Source organism: Macrobrachium nipponense, chromosome 12 (genome assembly GCF_015104395.2).
Source record: "Macrobrachium nipponense isolate FS-2020 chromosome 12, ASM1510439v2, whole genome shotgun sequence".
Lineage (NCBI taxonomy): Eukaryota > Metazoa > Arthropoda > Malacostraca > Decapoda > Palaemonidae > Macrobrachium > Macrobrachium nipponense.
Genome location: NC_087205.1, coordinates 42,693,394 through 42,704,488, shown reverse-complemented (window position 1 = coordinate 42,704,488; position 11,095 = coordinate 42,693,394). Strand labels below are relative to the sequence as shown.

Genomic DNA, 11,095 nt, shown 5'->3' with positions numbered 1-11,095 from the left:
CTCTCTCTCTCTCTCTCTCTCTCTCTCTCTCTCTCTCAAAACAATCCTTTGATGAAGCTTTTGCGAAGAATGTCAGGAGTCAGTCACGGGTAACAATTCCCCTCCTGTTTTAAATAAAACGGGAAACGACTAATTGACTCGGCGACAAAAAGTTCAAAACGACACAAAATGTCTCCGCCAAATTTTGTCGTCCCCTCCCTCGAAAGAATAGAGAAAAAAAGCGTTTTAAAACTTTTTCTTTTTCCTTTTTTTTAATGGTCTGTGTTGGGTGGATTCGACTCCGGGAATGAAAACACTGAGGTTACGAAGAGGAGATCGAGAAAGAGGGCAAGGTGATCATTGACTGATGGCCAAGTGGGTGCTATATTAGCCTCACTAGTGACAGGGTCAGGGTTCGATTCCTGGGAGAGGCAGAGCGATACAGACAATTTTGTCAGTTAATTCCTAGGCACTTTCGATTTATTTCTAGGGTTCGAATCACAGGAGGACCGAGTGATACAGACAGTTTGCGGTAAACTGGAGGTTCGGGTCCCGGGTTTAAGGCCAAGGGATGCAAAAAATTTGTCAAATATACTCAGGCACTGGGTGACTTCACCAGCGAAATGACTATACTCGGCTTTTTTCCATCTGTCCATCCTCCTGTGGTGCTTTTGTATGGTAACACTGCGTCCCGGGCTTTAAATAGTTACGCTATGTGTAAGTTTTAGGTAAATAAAAGGATATCTGGGTGTACATTTGCAACTGAAAAGTGTTTTAATAATTTACTGTATGCGAATTACACCGTTAATATTCGAAATAGGATATTGTTATTATTATTGAATATAAGCTGCCTTTTCGGGGTGGCGAATGGAACAGCCAGACGCAAATTCCATCAAACAGATGCTAAACCAAGTTACGTCATATCGTATCTGGCTGAAACGCACTTTATAAATATTAACAGTACATACTTCTATACTTACGTATAATGAAGTAATACGTAGCTTAGTAGCAGAGTAGGTGTGGTCCAAAAGTTGATATCTTGCCGAAGTGAACAGCGAGAGAAGCAATTTTCCTGCCACTGCGTCTGGCTGTTCCATTCGCCACCCCGCAAAGGCAGCTTACATTCAACAATAATAACAATAACCTATTTCGAATATTAACGGTATAATTCGCATACAGTAAATTATTAAAACACTTTTCAGTTGCAAATGTACACCCAGATATCCTTTATTTACCTAAAACTTACACAGCGTAACTATTTCAAGCCCGGGATGCAGTGTTACCATACAAAAGCACCGCAGGCGGATGGACAGATGGAAAAAAACGGAGTATAGTTGGTGGTACTACATATTTCACTGAGAGAAGGATATGGGGCTGGCGACCTCATTCCAAATCCTTTCGGGAAACCGAAGAGTTACATTTTGTGAAGCCACCCAGTCCAGTGGCGAAAGAGTATTTACATAAATTAAAATAATTCGTAAAATGGCTGAAAATCAAAAGAAATAACTTGAAAACCTGTCACAGATTTGAGGAAAGAAGAATGATTATAATTCATGGTACAAAAGGAAAGAAATAAAAAATATATGGACTATGACTTGAAAACGAATGTTCTCTTGACCAGGCTGTGGAAGAAGTTAAGAATTAGAAGAGAGCGCACATTTCCACCATACAAACACACACACACACGCATACAAAGAAGATTTAGGCGATTATAGTTGTTTCCATAGCCGACGAAATTTCAGTAACTGCAGAATTAAAGTCACGATACAAAGAAGAAGAAGAAGAAGAAGAAGAAGAAGAGGAAGCCGACGACGAAGATGAAAAACGTAAAAAAAAAAGAAAAAAAAAAGACTTCGCTCAAAATAGGAAACGACGAGGGCTACTGATTTGGGTGTTTTATTTGCTTTGTTAATCCATGGCACCTCAAGGTATCGATTTTTCAGGTTTCTTATGTACGAAAGGAAGGAGGAGGAGGAAATATTATTAAAATTCGCCTGAGGTCATCATGACTTTGTCTCCGTCTTATTGTTGATGGCAAGGACTCTTGGCTTCTCTCTCTCTCTCTCTCTCTCTCTCTCTCTCTCTCTCTCTCTCTCTCTCTCTCTCTCTCCTCTAAAATTTAGCTAGCATGACTGTGTTGGCTTGAATAGTGAATTAGGTACATTGTTCATGGTAGCTGTTGTGGGTCTCAGAGAGAGAGAGAGAAAGAGAGAGAGAGAGAGAGAGAGATAGCAGACGACGCAAGGGACCAAGACTCCATCAAAGTGTATATTATCATATCATTAAAACCAGGAGAACCTCCTCGAGGTAATCCTCCTCACCTCTCCCAAACCACCTTTGAAATATTCTCTCTCTCTCTCTCTCTCTCTCTCTCTCTCTCTCCTCTGAAATCTAATTCATATTGGTGCTCTCCCAGTCAGGTGCCATGTCTTTGTACTTGTTTGTGAAGCTCCGTTTCACCGGGAAAGTTTGGCACAGGACTTCTCTCTCCCTCTGTTCAGTTTGAGTGTCCAAATTTCTCAAAGTGTCATTCATACAAGTAGTAATGCACGCACGCGAACTAGCACTTACACATGCAAGCATATACACGTGCATACACACACACACACACCCACACACACACACACCATAATTGTTCTGGAGTTTGGAAAACAAGAATCGTGAATATTATGTGGACGAAAATATTTTTGTTTGAATAGCGAGAGAAGTTTTAACACGTAAAAAAAATAAAAATCTATAAAGAATTGCAGGTATATAACAAACACATACACACACAAGCATAATTATCGCCGAGTTTGGAAACCGAGAATCGTGAACATTATGTGTCAAAAAAATTGTCGTGTGAATAAATGAAAGTTTTCTTTTGTCAGCAGAGATGTAGAGAGAACTATAGGAATAAATATAACACAAACACGAACAAACAGAATTATTCGGGAATTTGGAGACGAGAACCATGAAAATGTTTCTGCAAAAGACTTGTCGTATGAATAAATAAAATCTTCATATGTAAAAGGAAAGGTAAAAGAACTAAAAGGATATAAATACTTCTGAAAATCACCGCACTCTCTCAACGAGCGAAGAATGTTTCTACCACAAATGAAATGACTGGAACTATCAAAACAATTCATCATTAATCTGTTACCAATAGAATTTCGTACGCGTCATTTAGCTGCTAGAGTCTCACAATTTTGTTTTACGGAAATAGTACATAATTTCATACATACATAAATGCATGTGTACAACATTCACACGTTTTTATTAAAAATCAGCGGGCACTAATACGGACATGTATACACTAACGTAATCATATATCTCTACATTATACATACAAATGAACATAAATGCATGTGTAATAATGTAGTTCCCTCAAGATTTTACATACAAAAATTTAATAAGAATACACAAAATACACGCGAGATGACACATACGTATCCCGGAGGTTCAACCTACAAAAATACGCAACAAAACATACGCGCACAATCACACACTTCTTAATTAAGGGATCATCCTGAGCAAACGGGTTTTAATAACATAGCATGTTTAGACATACACATCCATGACGCTTACACAAACAAGCATTATAATTTCCTAGAGATGAGACACACACACACTCACATTCACGAAGAAACACGCTTATACGCAAATACGTGCAAACAAACCCGCACGCGCATGCGCGCACATCCCTCGCAATTAAACGCGACTCTCTCGTCGAGAGGTCAGGTAAGGAAGGCTAACCGTTCATTAGGCGACGCCGCTAGTCGCGAATTTTGGAAGCCACACCAAAGGAACACGGTGTTATTGACGTGAGGACAGATTTGGGGGGAGGCGGATGGGAGGGAAGGGGGAGAAGGGAAGAGGGGAGGGGGGAAGAGGGAGGGGAGGGAGGGAGGGTTTTGGAAGAAGGAGTAGAAAGGTGGAAGAGGAAGCTGTCTGGGAAAGGGCGAATACAGAGGTCTGAAGGAAGCACATTTATTTTTTTTTTAAAGATGAAGGGAAGGAATAGAATGATGAGAAAGTGGTAAGGAAGAAGCGAAAGTATATATATATATATATAGAGGGAGAGAGAGAGAGAGAGAGAGAGAGAGAGAGGGGGGGGGGGGCGGAAGCAATAGACAGGAAGAGAACTGGATGAAGGAGTAGGAATAAAGGGGTGTGGGAAGTGACTTCGAAGAAACCATTTTATTTTTATTCCCTATCTAACGGAAAAGAAGGGAAGGAAAGAAAGGAGTTAGATGGAGAAGAAGAAGAATGAAAGGAAGAAGCGCGGCGCGAGAGAGAGAGAGAGAGAGAGAGCGAGAGAGAGAGAGAGAGAGAGAGATGGTAGGGCGCATGTGCCTTTATGATCAACACCTACTCTATGTAAGATCTATCAGTAAAGATGATGCACCGAAATACACAGGCGAACATGTGCGTGCTCACGCGCACGCACGCATATACACACCTGGAGTGGGTTAAAGACGATGGCGCCTCCCGTCACCCTCATGTTTTGCATCTCCGGTCTTGCCGTCGAATCAAAGAAAGGAAGAAGAGGAAGAAGAAGGAGAGGAAGAAGAAGAGGAGAAGAAGAAAAAGGGTCAGGTTTCGTCAGTTTGTGAACAAATCTCCCAAAAGCTGCAGAAGTTCTTTGACTGAATGTCCTTCCATTTGGAAGTAGATTGATTTCATTTGTAGAGGAGCTCTGGTATTTTTTCAGTGTGATATAATATAATATATATATATATATATATATATATATATATATATATATATACATATATATATATATATATATATATATATATATATATATATATAAATTCAAGTTCCGTGGGTTTTGTCAGCGTTATATATATAATCTTAATTCGTTTACACTTGATTTTTTGAGTTTCGTGAATGCCGTTCTCAGATGTGTTTGTGCGTGAGGTGGCTCCTTTTAATGAATGAATGTGAGTATGTTCCCCGTTCATAGAGTAACTATATAGCATCTATCAACATCAAGTTTTATTTTGACAGCACCACTTCATTAGACAAACGCGCGTGCGCACGCACGCACACACACATATATACGTAAATTTAAAGTGCTATGATGATAATGATAAAATAAGGTAGAATAATGTTAATACTGCATAGAAAAAAATGATTTTAATTCTAAGACTTGATAAATTAAAACTAATCTATACGAATGACGATTCTTTAAAACCTGTGTCATTCCCTTCTTTCTTTTATGGCTTATGTGGCTCAGTCGGTAGAGCCTTTAGTTATTCGTTGGACGAGTGGTTTTCGCGCTCGGCTGCCAATCCGGTGGTCCGAAGTTCGATTCTCGGCTCGGCCAACGTGGAATCAGAGGAATTTATTTCTGGTGTACAAATGTATTTCTCGATATAATGTGGTTCGGATCCCACAATAAGCTGTAGGTCCCGTTGCTAAGTCACCAATTGGTTCTTGGCCACGTAAAAATATCTAATCCTTCGGGCCAGCCCTAGGAGAGTTGTTGGATAGCGTCACTGACTGTCCTGATTTCGTCCCCGTCCACTTGGACGGTGGTTCGATCCCATGGGGGGACGAAATATTATCAATTAAAAAATTCCCCTTCGGACATATATGAAAATATATCATTTGGGAGTAAAGTGAATTTAGATATTAAAGGGACATTTGTAGCTTGAATTGATTATATAAATGGATCACGGTTCGATGTGATAATTATTCATATATATATATATATATAAACATGAGATTTCCAAAAAACATATATTACGTAAATCAACGAACAAAACAGCAAATAGCCACAGCTTACAAAACTGGGGCATCGGAATCAACCGTTATCTCCAATTTTTTTTTTCTTTTTTTCTTTTTTGATCCCACGACACAGAGAAAGCCATTAGGCGGCTATCGCTCTCTCAGGCAGTAAAAAGTCGCCGTATTCGCTCTCAAGGAGCAGATACGAAGTGCCTGAATCCTTCGAGGCGCGACTTTGACGAGGACTATGCAGTCATGCGAAGGTGAGAGCAGATGGCTCCTAGAGAGAGAGAGAGAGAGAGAGAGAGAGAGAGAGAGATGAGAGAGAGAGAGAGAGAGCTTTCTTGGAGACTTTGCGGTATTACAGGTATCTTTCTGCATGGTGTGACTCATCATGTTTCGTGTGTTCGAGTCTTTCGACATGCATGCATACATACATACATACATACATACATACATATATATATATATATATATACATATATATATATATATATATATATATATTATTATATATAATCCCTATCCAATTCATGTACACTCACTTTAACTTTCTTTACATAAACTTAAACCTCCTCTCAGATTAGAAAACTTGAACAAAGTCTCCCTGCAGCAGAGCACGAATGTGTTCACCTCAAACGGTACCCTGTACACTGAACTCGACTCAAACTTCAACTAAGCGAATACCATACTTTGAGCAGCTGTTTCAGACAAGCCTGTCTGCAAAGTTCCCCAGACGAACGAGAGGGAATCTCCTATTTCTCAGGATTCCTGGGAATCTCTCTTTCATCTTGGTGATAACCGGAATTATATAACAGCTTTGGAATCTCGGAGGGTTTGTCAACTCGCCAGTTTTCTTAAGTATTTGGGTCCATAAAATTATCTCGTTTTCATATCTTTCATCAAATTGGTTTTTGTCTATCTCTCTCTCACTCTCACTCCCTCTTCCCTCTCTCTCTTTCTATATATATATATATATATATATATATATATATATATATATATATATATATATTATATATAGTTATATAGATGGATATCTACACACACACACACACACACACACACACACACACACACACATATATATATATATATATATATATATATATATATATATATATACATATATATATATATTATATATATATATATACATATATAAGTATTAGGCTACAAATGTCCTTTGACATCCAATTCGCTCTACCTCGGAATTAAATGTTTTTATATGTGTTAACTGAAAGGGAAATTTTTGGGTTGACAATAAGTTCGCCGTTCCATTGGCTCGAACCATGGAAGAAGAACTGAGGTGGGGGGGGGGGGGGGGGGGGGGGGGGGGGGGGGGGGGGGGGGGACTGCAGTGACGCGCCTTAAACCACACAGCCACCTATAAGTTGACACCCACTCCCATCAACACATCACTGTCGAAGTCAGTGATTTGTAGATGGGCATCAACGTATGTCTTCCTTGATGGCTGAGTTCATGTACCATGGTTTCGAGCCTATGGGACGGCGAACTTATTATCAACAAAAAATTCCCCTTCGTTTAACATATATGAAAATATACTAATTCCGAGGTAGAGCGAATTGGATGTTAAAGGACATTTGTAGCTTACTGCTGGCGGTGATGTAGAGAGAGAGAGAGAGAGAGAGAGAGAGAGAGAGAGAGAGAGAGAGAGAGAGAGAGAGAGAGAGAGAGAGAATTTTTATATATGGATATAGATATATTCTTATATAAATAGTACACACAGCAACACACACACACACATAGTATATATATATATATATATATATATATATATATATATATATATATATATATATATATATATATACACACACACACAGACCAACAAGTTCAACCACAACGAAAAGTAAAAGTGCCAACGTATTTTCCATTGTCAGTCAGAAAAAACTCCAACTGCTCGTATGATTAAACTGAGGTTGTGGTAACACAGGATTCCCGCTCTGCATGTGCAGCCTCAGGTCCGATTACGTTGGAAAATGTAAATGAATCCGGTGGTTCGTTATGCAAAATAAGATATATTTTGTGCATTTACACCATTACGTGAATTTTAATTTGTATCTCTAGTTCACAAATCGCCATTACATACATCCTAATAAATCTAGGTATTTTTTATACTGACAGTTTATAGTTCTGATGACTGTAAGAGGAACTTTTACTTGTCATTGTTACCTAAAACAACGACTAAATTGTATAGGCCAGTACAAGTGTTAAAATGATGCTCTGGGGCTTAAAATTGTACGATTAAGTTGACCAAAAGTTTATACCTATTGGTCAGTCCTGAGGTCTACAGCAGGCCCCAACACCTTACCTTTCACACCCTAAATGTTTACGAATCTCATCGGCTCAATCTGAGCCAACCTGCTTTTACTAATGAAGGAATTCGAGTAGACGGTCAGAAACCGACTGACGGCTTTGTGATCGTAAATAATTGTAAATTTACGTTACGATGGAAACTGTAACGTCATGCATGACGAATCAATATATACTTTATGTTCATACCTGACCGGATGTCATGGAAATTTATAAGAATTTCTCTTCAAAGGCACATTCATCATTTTAGCCAATGAGCGAAGTCATTCCGATTCGCGTCGAATTTCAGCATAATTATGATGGATAATTTGATGGCCGTTGCAAAGTGATATGGTGTATTTTATGTGCTAATTATGAAAAAACTGTTATACAATAATCTTCAATTTTACATTTGATGAAAATCAGAACCAAATGACAAAAGGATCCCCTCTGAGCGACCGAACAGCCACCGATAATTAATAGGACTTCCCCAAAATGATCCTAGATGATAATGAGGTAATGTAGAGTTTTTGCAATACCCAAACCAACCCTCCCCCCTAACCCCCAACCAAGATGGAGAGGGGGTGTTATGGTCAGCTATGATATCCTTCGTTATCGTAAATAGGCCAAACACAACACGCTAATTACCCATCAAGGTTCAGCTCAAGTGCGTCACTGATGCAGACACAAATCTCACTTAATCCCGGATGTTTCAAAGGTTACAATTCTACCGAGACGATTACAAACTAGTCCTGCTCGTTAGTGTGTGTGTGTGTGTGTTGTGTGTGTGAGGGAGAGAGAGAGAGAGAGAGAGAGAGAGAGAGAGAGAGAGAGAGAGAGAGAGAGAGAGAGACTATCCCCTCTGAATGACATGTATTTAAATGTGTCTAATACTTGTAAGGACATATATATATATATATATATATATATATATATATATATATATATATATATATATATATATATATATATATATATATACTTAATACAATTACACCCATCAAATAAAACAAGAGAAATAATTGCCTCTGTATTATATCAGTAGATACTAGACCTGATAAAGGCGTAAAATTGAACGCCCTACGAGTCAGCAACACTACGACGATAAACAAAAACGGGCGCACTAATCCCGGCGAGAGAGAGAGAGAAAAAAAAGTCCTTAGGCCTATCACCGGACAAAAGTTGTAGATCACAATTAGGGACACCACGTCCGAGGCTTACTCTCTCTATATATCGATTTATTTATTTATTTACTTTTATTCTTATGTGAATAAAGAACAATTTACGTTCACGTTTTTAAGCACTTGTGTTCAATATGTATGCGAAATAAAAATCATTATTATTATTATTATTATTTATCTTTATGAGATAAAGAACAAATTTGCGTGCAATACATATTACTATTATTATTTAGCAATACAATTTACTACTACTACTACTACTACCACTACTACTACTACTATTATTCTTATACTGCTTCTGCTCTGTGACATAATATCAGTAACACCATGTTACCCATAAAAGGTTATTCTGTCAATATTTGTCAAAATCCAATTTTGCCGACTTCCTGCACAGCCTTGTTTGTGTCCTTTGCGTGAAACTGGTGAACAGAAAAACTGAGAAACCTGCAATCAATTACTGGTCCAAATTGTAATGGGTAAAATATTCATGCATTCTGAAATCAATTTCTTAAAGAGAATTCATTCGCGAGATCTAAAATGACCATCGAATGTGAGGGTGGAAATGAAGTATCTACAGATACAGACTTTTGTAGAATACTATTAATAGCAGTTTAAGTGTCGACATTGTCATTTAGTATTATTCTTATTAGAATAGGCTAACACGTCAAAATTTCGCACTCTTCTTCTTCGTCTTCTTCTTCTTCTCCTCCTTCTTCGTCTTCTTCTTCTTCACTTTTTATGAGTGACAAGAGGACATTAAGGTCTCCAAACTTGTTTTGAAAAAGAGGCATTGTGAACTTTTTGTGTGCTTTGCAATCTACCTTCTGAAAACTAATATACTTTTAAAACTTCATTATGCATAAAATTTATCATTTTCTAATTCAATCTTCATGAAAATAAATCTTTGGAGTGTCATCAATTAAGAGAATTATTAGGGTAGCAACATAATGTAAATTACACATTATATACTAAATCAAATGAATACGATCACTATCAGTATATGCTAGTGTATTAATAATGAACAGTGAAACGCACTGATGAATAAAATCACTCAATTTCATCAAAGCGTCCTCATGTTTTAAGACAAAAGGACCGACCGAGTCTCAATAACTGTACAAAAACAACGAAGCAGATGCTGGAGAAAGTATCACGAAAAGCATCCAGCATTTGACCTACCAGACCCGATTCCGTCATACGAGAATCTAATCAGCAACTTAAAACTTCCCTCTTGTTCGAAATGAAAATGAATGACTTCCGTCGATGTCCTGCAATGCAGATTTACTGCAATTGAAGAATTCATAATTAACATCACAGTGTTTTCATTTTCACATTCATATGACAATGTAACTGAAATTTTTGGGAGAGTTCTGAGTAGAATTATGTAGAAAATTATGTCAAGCTTTCGCTACCCGAGCTTCGTTTGGACTGCCTTCAGTTGATGGCGTTCACTTCAAATTCATGCCAGACGAAGAGGCATGAATGGCATATTCATCGCTGTTCACAAGTATAGTGAAAATTATTTACATGTTGCAAAAGTTTTTGAATGGCGTATTAATGCTCCAGATGGGGTGGGATTAAACCGTATGAGATATTTATCTGCTAAATTCCTAGAGTGAATGGGTTTGTACATTCTAAATGGTGCTACTATGCGTTTATATATATATATATATATATATATATATATATATATATATATATATATATATATAATATGAATAACTTGATCACGAAGTATATAAAACGTGATGCTATGTATAAATAAAGGTTTTTTTTGCCACGAAGGAAAAAAATGAAAAAGCGAGATAGCCGAGTACTTTCGTCCTATTCGAATAGGACCGAAAGTACTCGGCTATCTCGCTTTTCATTTTTTTCCTTCGTGGCAAAGAAACCTTTATATATATATA

The 11,095-nt window shown here is 37.7% G+C and overlaps 1 protein-coding gene across 1 annotated transcript in view; it reads right to left on the bottom strand.

Annotated features, from left to right (window-relative positions):
- The window catches only part of LOC135224787 (uncharacterized), a 100,158-nt gene that overhangs the window by 81,527 nt on the left and 7,536 nt on the right, over positions 1-11,095 (bottom strand). The gene's annotated exons all lie outside the window — the stretch shown is intronic.